Source organism: Microchirus variegatus (genome assembly GCF_963457635.1).
Source record: "Microchirus variegatus genome assembly, chromosome: 2".
In the NCBI taxonomy this organism is placed as follows: Eukaryota; Metazoa; Chordata; class Actinopteri; order Pleuronectiformes; family Soleidae; genus Microchirus; species Microchirus variegatus.
Genome location: NC_139803.1, coordinates 35,615,700 through 35,624,152, shown reverse-complemented (window position 1 = coordinate 35,624,152; position 8,453 = coordinate 35,615,700).

The following is an 8,453-nucleotide window of genomic DNA, read 5'->3' as shown; positions in this document are numbered from 1 at the left end:
TATTAGTTTGTAATAGGGAAGTAATATTATGGTAATACACTCTATTTCTTTATAATATGATAATCACCCAAACACCTTTTATAAGATGTTATATCATTGATGGAAGACTGTACCAGTTCTCATTATCAAGCTTTTACGACTGTAAATTACTGTACTATTATCCCTGGTTTACCATTGTTATTGCCAAGAAATAAGATGTTATTATAACATTATTACATTCTGCCACCATGTTGGTACTGTAGTGTAACGTTAAGTGTCACAAATAATAAATGAGTGTCTTTATTTATCGATATTTTGACTAGTTGGAGGAGAAGCCTTATCTGCCCCCATGCTGCCTCTTTAGTGTTTTGTACACACATTAGAGAACAAACACAGTCTAAGTGTCAGATCTTGCGCACACACACACACACACACACACACACACACACACACACACACACACACACACACACACACAGAGGCACGTAGTCCTGCGTGCAGACCCTCCCACCGTGTTCCCATTGTGGCCGCCATTGTAACAGTTTTGTCTGAGCCATATGGACTGGTTTAGGGATGCGGACCCCCGGCAGCTGAGGCTTTGTCCCCGTGTCGCAGAGGTCGCTGGGATTGTGTTCCCAGCTAATTCCCTCTTTCAGCGACTGCAGATCAGAGTCTATAATGATCTGGGCAGCCGAGCACAGGGATTACAGCTGATCTGACATCAACAGGCTGTGTGTATGTGTGTGTGTGTGCTTGTAGTTATCACCGCTTTAGGACCTTGTCTGGCATAAACTCTGACCTTGTCAGGACCGGTAGTCCCAAAGAAGACCAAAACCTGGTCCTAATGATGTAGAACGTAATTTCTGATGACCTGGTTGCATTTAGGACTAAGATTTACAATTAAGGTTAGAGTTAGGCATGAATTACAACACTATGTTGAGGCTGTCAGTGCAGTGTCTGTGTGTGTGTGTGTAGTTTAATTTATATCTTTGTGAGGTCCAAAAAAAACTTAAAAACCTATCTTTGTGGGGACATTTTGTCCTTTGTGGGGACATTTTTCAGAGTTAAGACCTGGTTTTAGTGTTAGAATTGGGTTAGGCTAAGGGTTAAGGTCAATCCTCTTAGTTGGTAGATGGTTGAGGTTAGGGTAAGGGCCTATGGAATGATCTAAAAACAAGTTTGTGTGTGTTCTTGTGTGGGTATCTTTGTGAGGACCTTTTTTGTCTGGTCCTCCCAACTTTAAAGAGCCTTTTCAGGGTTAAGATCTCATTTTAGAATTAAGTTAGGCTAAGGGTTAAGTTCAAGCCACTGAGTTGGTGGATGGTTAAGGTTAGGGCAAGGGCCTAAAGGCCACATTATACTTCTCCGACTGCGTAATGCGTTATCCGACTTGCATAACCACGGAGACACCTCGAGCCTTCATACTTCTCCGTCGTGGTGACGGATATGCGCTGCAATTTCCCGCCCGATCAGTAGGGGTCGCTACGCAAAGGTTGTTGTGCTTTTGGCTACAGTGAGCAGTTGCGTCCGAGAGAGAAAGACTGTCACGGAACGCAGTTTTAAGATAATTTGAGGCGAGAAATTGGCCATTTAGAGTCTAAACATGTGCTGTTTGTGTTAAGATATGACGTTATTTATAGTTTGGCAGCGACGTTGTCGGCGGTGATCAGCAGCTTAGCTCGGCCTGTCCTGAAGACCAATGTCTCTGTTGTCCCTTGACGGAGTGACGGACACTTAAAAAATATTTCGTGCAGTCGGAGACGACGCAGAGGCTCTCTGACAGGCTCTGCGTAACCTACGCACAGCACTTTACGCAGGAGTATAAATTGGGCTTAAGGAATTATATTTTGTGATAAGTTTGTGTGTGTTCTTGTGTGGGTATCTTTGTGAGGACCATGGAGTGAGGACATTTTGTCTCCCAAAGGGTCTTTTCAGGGTTAAGACCTGATTATTTGGCTTAGGGTTATAATTGGGTTTCAGATTAGGCTAAGGGTAGGGTAAGGGATAGGGAATGCTTCATGTCTATTGGTCCTTTTCCACTATGGTGCCAACTCACCATATAACCACATAAAAACAAGTGTGTGTGTGTGTGTTTCTTGTATGGCTATCTTTGTGAGGACCAAAACAACTTAATTAATTTAAAAAATGAACCATTTCGGGGAAGTGAGGACATTGTTATCTGTTCCTCCAAACTTTAAAGGGCTTTTAATGGGTTAAGGTCAGGGTTATGCACTTGGGATAGTTTAAGGTTAGGGTAAGGGACTGTATCTATGAGTGTCCTCACAACGAATGCTGTGCCAGAATGTGTGTGTGTGTGTGTGACTTGGGGGTATAGATAGCAAAAGAGACGACATCTTAAGACAATGTCACTGCTTCTCAACAACAGGAATCAACGGATTCCCCTCTCACACCAAACCCACCCACCACCACCACACTGAAAACACACACACACACACACACACACACACACACGCTTTGGGTTTTCCACCTCATTTCCCTCAATCTATCTTGGGCAAACATAATTAGCAGAGAAAGTGAAGCCAGTGAAGGGAAAGTAATGGCTTCTTGTGTCTTCACTGACCTCTGTTTTCACCGCCGAGGTTCACAAATTACAGAGCTGTGTCAGAATGTTTTCTGCCTCACACACCTCCAGTGAAACGGCTAATAATTATGGGATTTATCCATGTCGTGACTCCGTGTTTACCGTCTCTGTGGTAGTTGTAGCCTTTTAGGGTTTTTTTTTTTTTTACGGTAAAAGATGCCAAGAAAACTCACTCAGTCTGAACATTATTAATACATAAATAATGCTTACTATCAAGTACTAATTTACTAATCAGTTAGATAGAATTAATTATTATTTACAATTAAACTGACCTTTATTTTAGTAGGGATTCACACTGGGACATACATGTCATCTATATGGTGATCACTATGTATATGTTTAAAACATATAAAATACCCATATTCAAATTTGCTCATACTCTATATAGAGATATATGATGTCACACATTTTTTGCAGTATGTCGGATAGATTTTTTTTGATTGATTTCATGCATAACTATTATTAACAATTATACTATATAGAACATTTGTGTGGATTAGGTTAAAAGACTTCATTGGTCTTCTGTGGACTTACATTACTGGCTTTAGGGACCAGGGTCTGGTTTTGTGTAAACCAGCAGCCTGAGTAATCAGATATACATTGTTCTCAAGCAGAGACACATATACTGTATATATGAAGAGCACTTACACGTGTGCTGCACATGCTGTAGACGACGCTGCTGCTGCTGCTGCTGCTGCTGCTGCTGTTGCTGCTGCTTTATCGAGATTCATTTCAACAGGCAGCTGGAAAACAAACTTGTTTGCTTCTCTTCATTCCACTCTTAATTTTCCACTTGCGTAGAAGAGGTTTTCATTTTAAATTCATGACCTCAAGGACAGAGGCCCATACATGGTCAGAAGATAATAGGCTATTTTCCCTGCAGTTTTATTTCTCCTTTATTCCACCCCCCCCCCCCCACCTCTACCTCCATCCCCCGGCTTTAGATTGATCTTGGTCACTGCCAGATGACAGCTGTCTCCTGTGCATTAGCATTGCAAATGAAGCAGAAGATGAAGAAGAGAAAGACGGAGGAGAAGAAGAAGAAGAAGTGAAGTCACAGGCCTACAGTCCGGTTAGAAAGAGCAGAGCGGGGTCAACCGCAGGTGCTGAAGGACATGAGGAAAAGGATCGTGAAGAACTCACTGCTGCCATTGTTTGCTTTGAAAATATGTTCAACATGGCTCAGTGAGTCCATTTCCAAAATGATCCTTGAGGACAAGGTTGGTAGGGTAAAAAAAAAAAAAGAGGAAATTGTCAAATGTGTTCATGCAGTGCTTCCAGTTCCGATCTGTCAGCGTGTTTACATGCATATTGAAAGTCCAATTTTAGTCGGACTAAGACAACAATTCAGTTTTCTTAATGTCATGGAAACACGTTAGTCCGACACAAATCAAGCCAGTCTTAATCAGACTAATCCAATCCAATCCACTTTATTTGTATAGCACATTTTATAAACAACAAAGTTACCAAAGTGCTGCACAACAGATACCAAATGGTAAAATAAAGAAAGTTAAAATACAATAAATCAAAAGCATATAAAAGGCAAAAACCATAATCATAATCAGACTAACATACCTGGATAATGCGATCCATAGTCCGATTACTCTCGCTGTTCACTGTTTGTTTTTCTGCGATTTAAAGGTCAACAGGAGACTGATTCAATACCCACTGGCTTATTGAGAGATACAGCGAGAGCTACAAGCGGTCTGATTGCCTGTCTTAGTCGGACTATGGGCATAGCTGGATTAAACTGTGCGTTTAAACGTATCGAGTGTAGAGGTAAATGCTCCCCCACATAGTGTTGCTTCACAGAGGCCATTTTACAGATCAATCATCAAAAGGCAAAATAAAACAATACCAAAAGAAACATCAACAATAACAAAAGAAAAGAAGCAAAACAATCCTATTTTCATCTGAATTGCAAGATGTGTTTTTTCACCATTGCAGCACTAAAATGTTATTAAATAGTTGGAGTGTTTCAATGTAGATAATACACCTAGTTATTTGATTATTTTGAAAATAATTGTGCACAATTAATGTAAATAACACTTTTTTCAGCAAAAAAAGTTTGTGTATGCACCTTGAACCTGCGGAAGCTAAATGGCACTGATTTGACCTGTAACATATATATATATGTATATATATACATATATATGTATGTATGTAAAAATGCATGCAATGTATGTATGCAAAAAGAGTATAATATAAATGCAGTTTAATTACGGTTAACATAGTTTTCAGTGTCCATCACCTATAAAAGCAGACTTCTTTTTTTTCACCGCTTTACCTTTGCGTCCTTCTCTGTGGAATTTGCCCTCCTCGGTTCATGCGTTCATGTGTGTGTCAGCGTGTGTGTGTGTGTGTGTGGCGAGGTTCTCCCTCCGCGAGGAAACGGGCAGCTTTTGTCTGAAGTGCTGCAGCGGTTACCATGACAATACTTCTTTGCAGGGGGTTTGGAACAATCACTGACCCAAATTGCTTCCCCTGTGGAAGTGATATTAATAAGATTTGACCTTGGGGACGAACATACATGACTATGACTGTGTGAATGCGAATGTGTTAATTGATCCTGCGTTTCTGCAGCTGCATGAATCAGTAAAATATTGTTTTTTCTCTCTATTATGTCACGTTCCATGTACACAATATGTGCAGACCTTGCAGCGTTGTACTGCGTTGATTGACCCTGACATGAATGCGACGTATTCATGACGACCTGCTTTATTAATTTCCATTAAGCAAGAGTAAAACTTTTTTTTTTTTTTTTTTTTTTTTTTTTAAATAAAGCTAAAATCAGTGATGAACATGCTGTCATGGAAGCATGGAATGAGAAATAAATTGTTCATACCTTCTAATGTTGAACACATTAAACTTTGCACACACGGCCTTTAAAAAACTAATTTCATCAGGATGAACCATTTTATATTGTTGGTTCACTATAATTTTTAAATTAATTTCACACTTTTGATTCTTATTAAAGATCAGTGACGACACTGTCAAGCATATTATGTAGCGCACGGGTCTCCGAGTGTCTAGTTTGGTCAGTAGGGGGCCGGCTAAGTAAAGAAAAAGTCAAATTTTTCAATCAAAATCATCATATTTCATAGAATTTCAAAATAAAACTGTTTTGATATGGAATGATAAATAGTTCACACAAAATAAAATCATTATAAAGTGATATTAAAAGCCTGAAATTGATGGGGGGGGGGGGGCTGTTTGACAGCTTCAACTCTTTATTGAAGCCAAAGCATATTTATATTATTCAATGAAAGGTATCTTTAAAACCCTATATTTTTAGACATAATCTGGCTTGTGTGTTCTTTTTAAGTCTTTACAGTAAATGATCCGGGTTCTTCTTCTGTGACTGTGTGGTTACCTGAAGAAGCTCAGTGTTGGGGCGTCTCTGCTTGAGCCCACCTCAGATTTCACGGGGCCAAAGAGCCACACAGACGACGAACAAGCAAACTGGCTCGGCCCTTTACAAACGCTAGAGTGGCCGTCCTCCCACTGCCAGTTCTTCACACAGGACCACAATTAAATTCTTCACCCACTCATTCATCTCCCTTTTTTGTCTCTCGAGAAGACACCTCACTTGAGAACCCACTGAGGCTGCTTTTTAGAGGTGCCTGTGTGGCGGGGTGACAGAGGACACCACTCTCTGCCTTTTCTTCATTTGGAAAGACTGAGAGAAATTGAAAAGCGGGTCCTCAGCTCTCTCCACGAAGACCCTCTCTACCCCTGACCCCCCCCCCCCCCCCCCCCCCCACACACACACACACACCATCCCCATTCGCCCTGGGTGGACTCCCCTGGTCGGTTCTCAGACTTTCCCTGTCTGTGTGATACCAGCGGTATTGTGAGAGGCTGACAAAGAACAGGAAGCCCTGGGGTCGGCAGGGCCGGCCTGAAGGTCAGCTCAATCAGCCTCAGTATGATGGATGCAGCACAGGGGCCGGGTCACCTGAAAATGCTCCAAACAGGATTGCCTAATGCATGCTCCTCTGGCCTGTTCTTTTATGTTTAGCTCTTATTCTCTCTGTGTGTCTCTCTCTCTTTTTCCTTCTTGCACACATACTAAATGCACTGTTGTGCTTTGTTTTGTTTTTAGTTTTAAAACATCCCCTATTAGGAGTTTGCACGTATAAAAAACCCCACTACTAATTAAATATCTATCTATCTATCTATCTATCTATCTATCTATCTATCTATCTATCTATCTATCTATCTATCTATCTATCTATCTATCTATCTATCTATCTATCTATCTATCTATCTATCTATCTATCTATCTATCTATCTGTCTGTCTGTCTGTCTGTCTGTCTGTCTGTCTGTCTAAATGGAATGTGAGCAAGCTAACTTTGTAGCTATCTAGGAAGCTAACTTTCGATCTATCCATCGCTCGGTAGCTAGCTAGCTAACTATCTATCTATCGCTCGGTAGCTAGCTAACTAACTAGCAAGCTGTCTACCATCTGGTTAGCTAGCTAACTTTCTATCTATCACTCGGTATCTAGCTAAATAACTAGCAAGCTTTCTATCCATCTAGTCAGCTAGCTAGCTAACCTATCTATCTATCTATCTATCTATCTATCTATCTATCTATCTATCTATCTATCTATCTATCTATCTATCTATCTATCTATCTATCTATCTATCTATCTATCACTCGGTAGCTAGTAACTAACTAGCAAGCTTTCTATCCATCTAGTTAGCTAGCTAACTTTCTAGCTATCTAGTTAGCTAGCTAGCTAATTTTCTATCTATCGCTTGGTAGCTAGCTAGCTAACTAACGAGCAAGATTTCTATCATCCAGTTAGATAGCTAGCTAATTGTCTATCTATTTATTGCTTGGTATCTATCTATCTATCTATATTTCTATCTATCTATCTAAATGGAATGTGTGTATGGTGACGAGAGACACACTGATGTGAAAATGATGACTTATGAGAGCATCCTGCTGACATCCCAGCAGCCTCAGTGCTGCATGAGTCCGTGGGGTGGGTGTCCACCATCGTCATGGAGACCCCAGTGTGTGGGAAGCAGCCCAAACATGACAGAGCTGAGTTTACTGACTCAAGGTGACTGGGCTGAGGGCACGGCAGCACACAACAGGAGGACAATAGTCGCCCCATTAGTGCTAATGGGGGACACATGTAACTGGATTAGAGTGAGGACACCTGGGGGTGGGGGGGGGGGACCACATGGGGAGATGGTACACCCGTCCCACCCACCAGACAACTGACCCCTCCCATGACTGACTCACTCCATCAAACTTACACAAAACCAGGAGGGATTGCTCGGTGTTTGACAGCGTGAGCACACCCATGTACAAAAATAACAACAATCGTAATACTTTTTAAAAGTTTTTTTTTTTTTGCCCAAACGACATTTACGTTTTTCAAGAAAATTGCCAGAAAATGTGTTATGTTTTGTAGTTTTGTGTTTAAAATCTCCTAAATCACTTTTTGATAGATTTTTGGCTTTTGTTTAACTAACACCTCTGTGTAGCAGATGCAAATAATTGCATTGAATAGAAATCACCCATAAACTAAAGCTTTATTGAGAAAGTGTATCATATAGCCTGGATATTGACTTAATTCCAACCACAAATAAAGCACCAGAGAGCAAGATTTAGAAGAGTTTGCTACCCGTAGGTCTGTTTGTATAAGTGTAACATTGCTTTTCATAGAGCCTTAATCTATACTTAGTTCAAGGGCCTTGCAGCTATCTTGTGCTGCAGCCTTGAACATTTATTTCATGCTTAAAGTAGATGTTTACTCCTCAAACAAAGACAAATTACATCCTCTCTGGTATGCAAAGGCTATGCAAAGAGGGGAGAGGAGTGCAAGTCTCACTATTCGGGCTGGGGTCATAC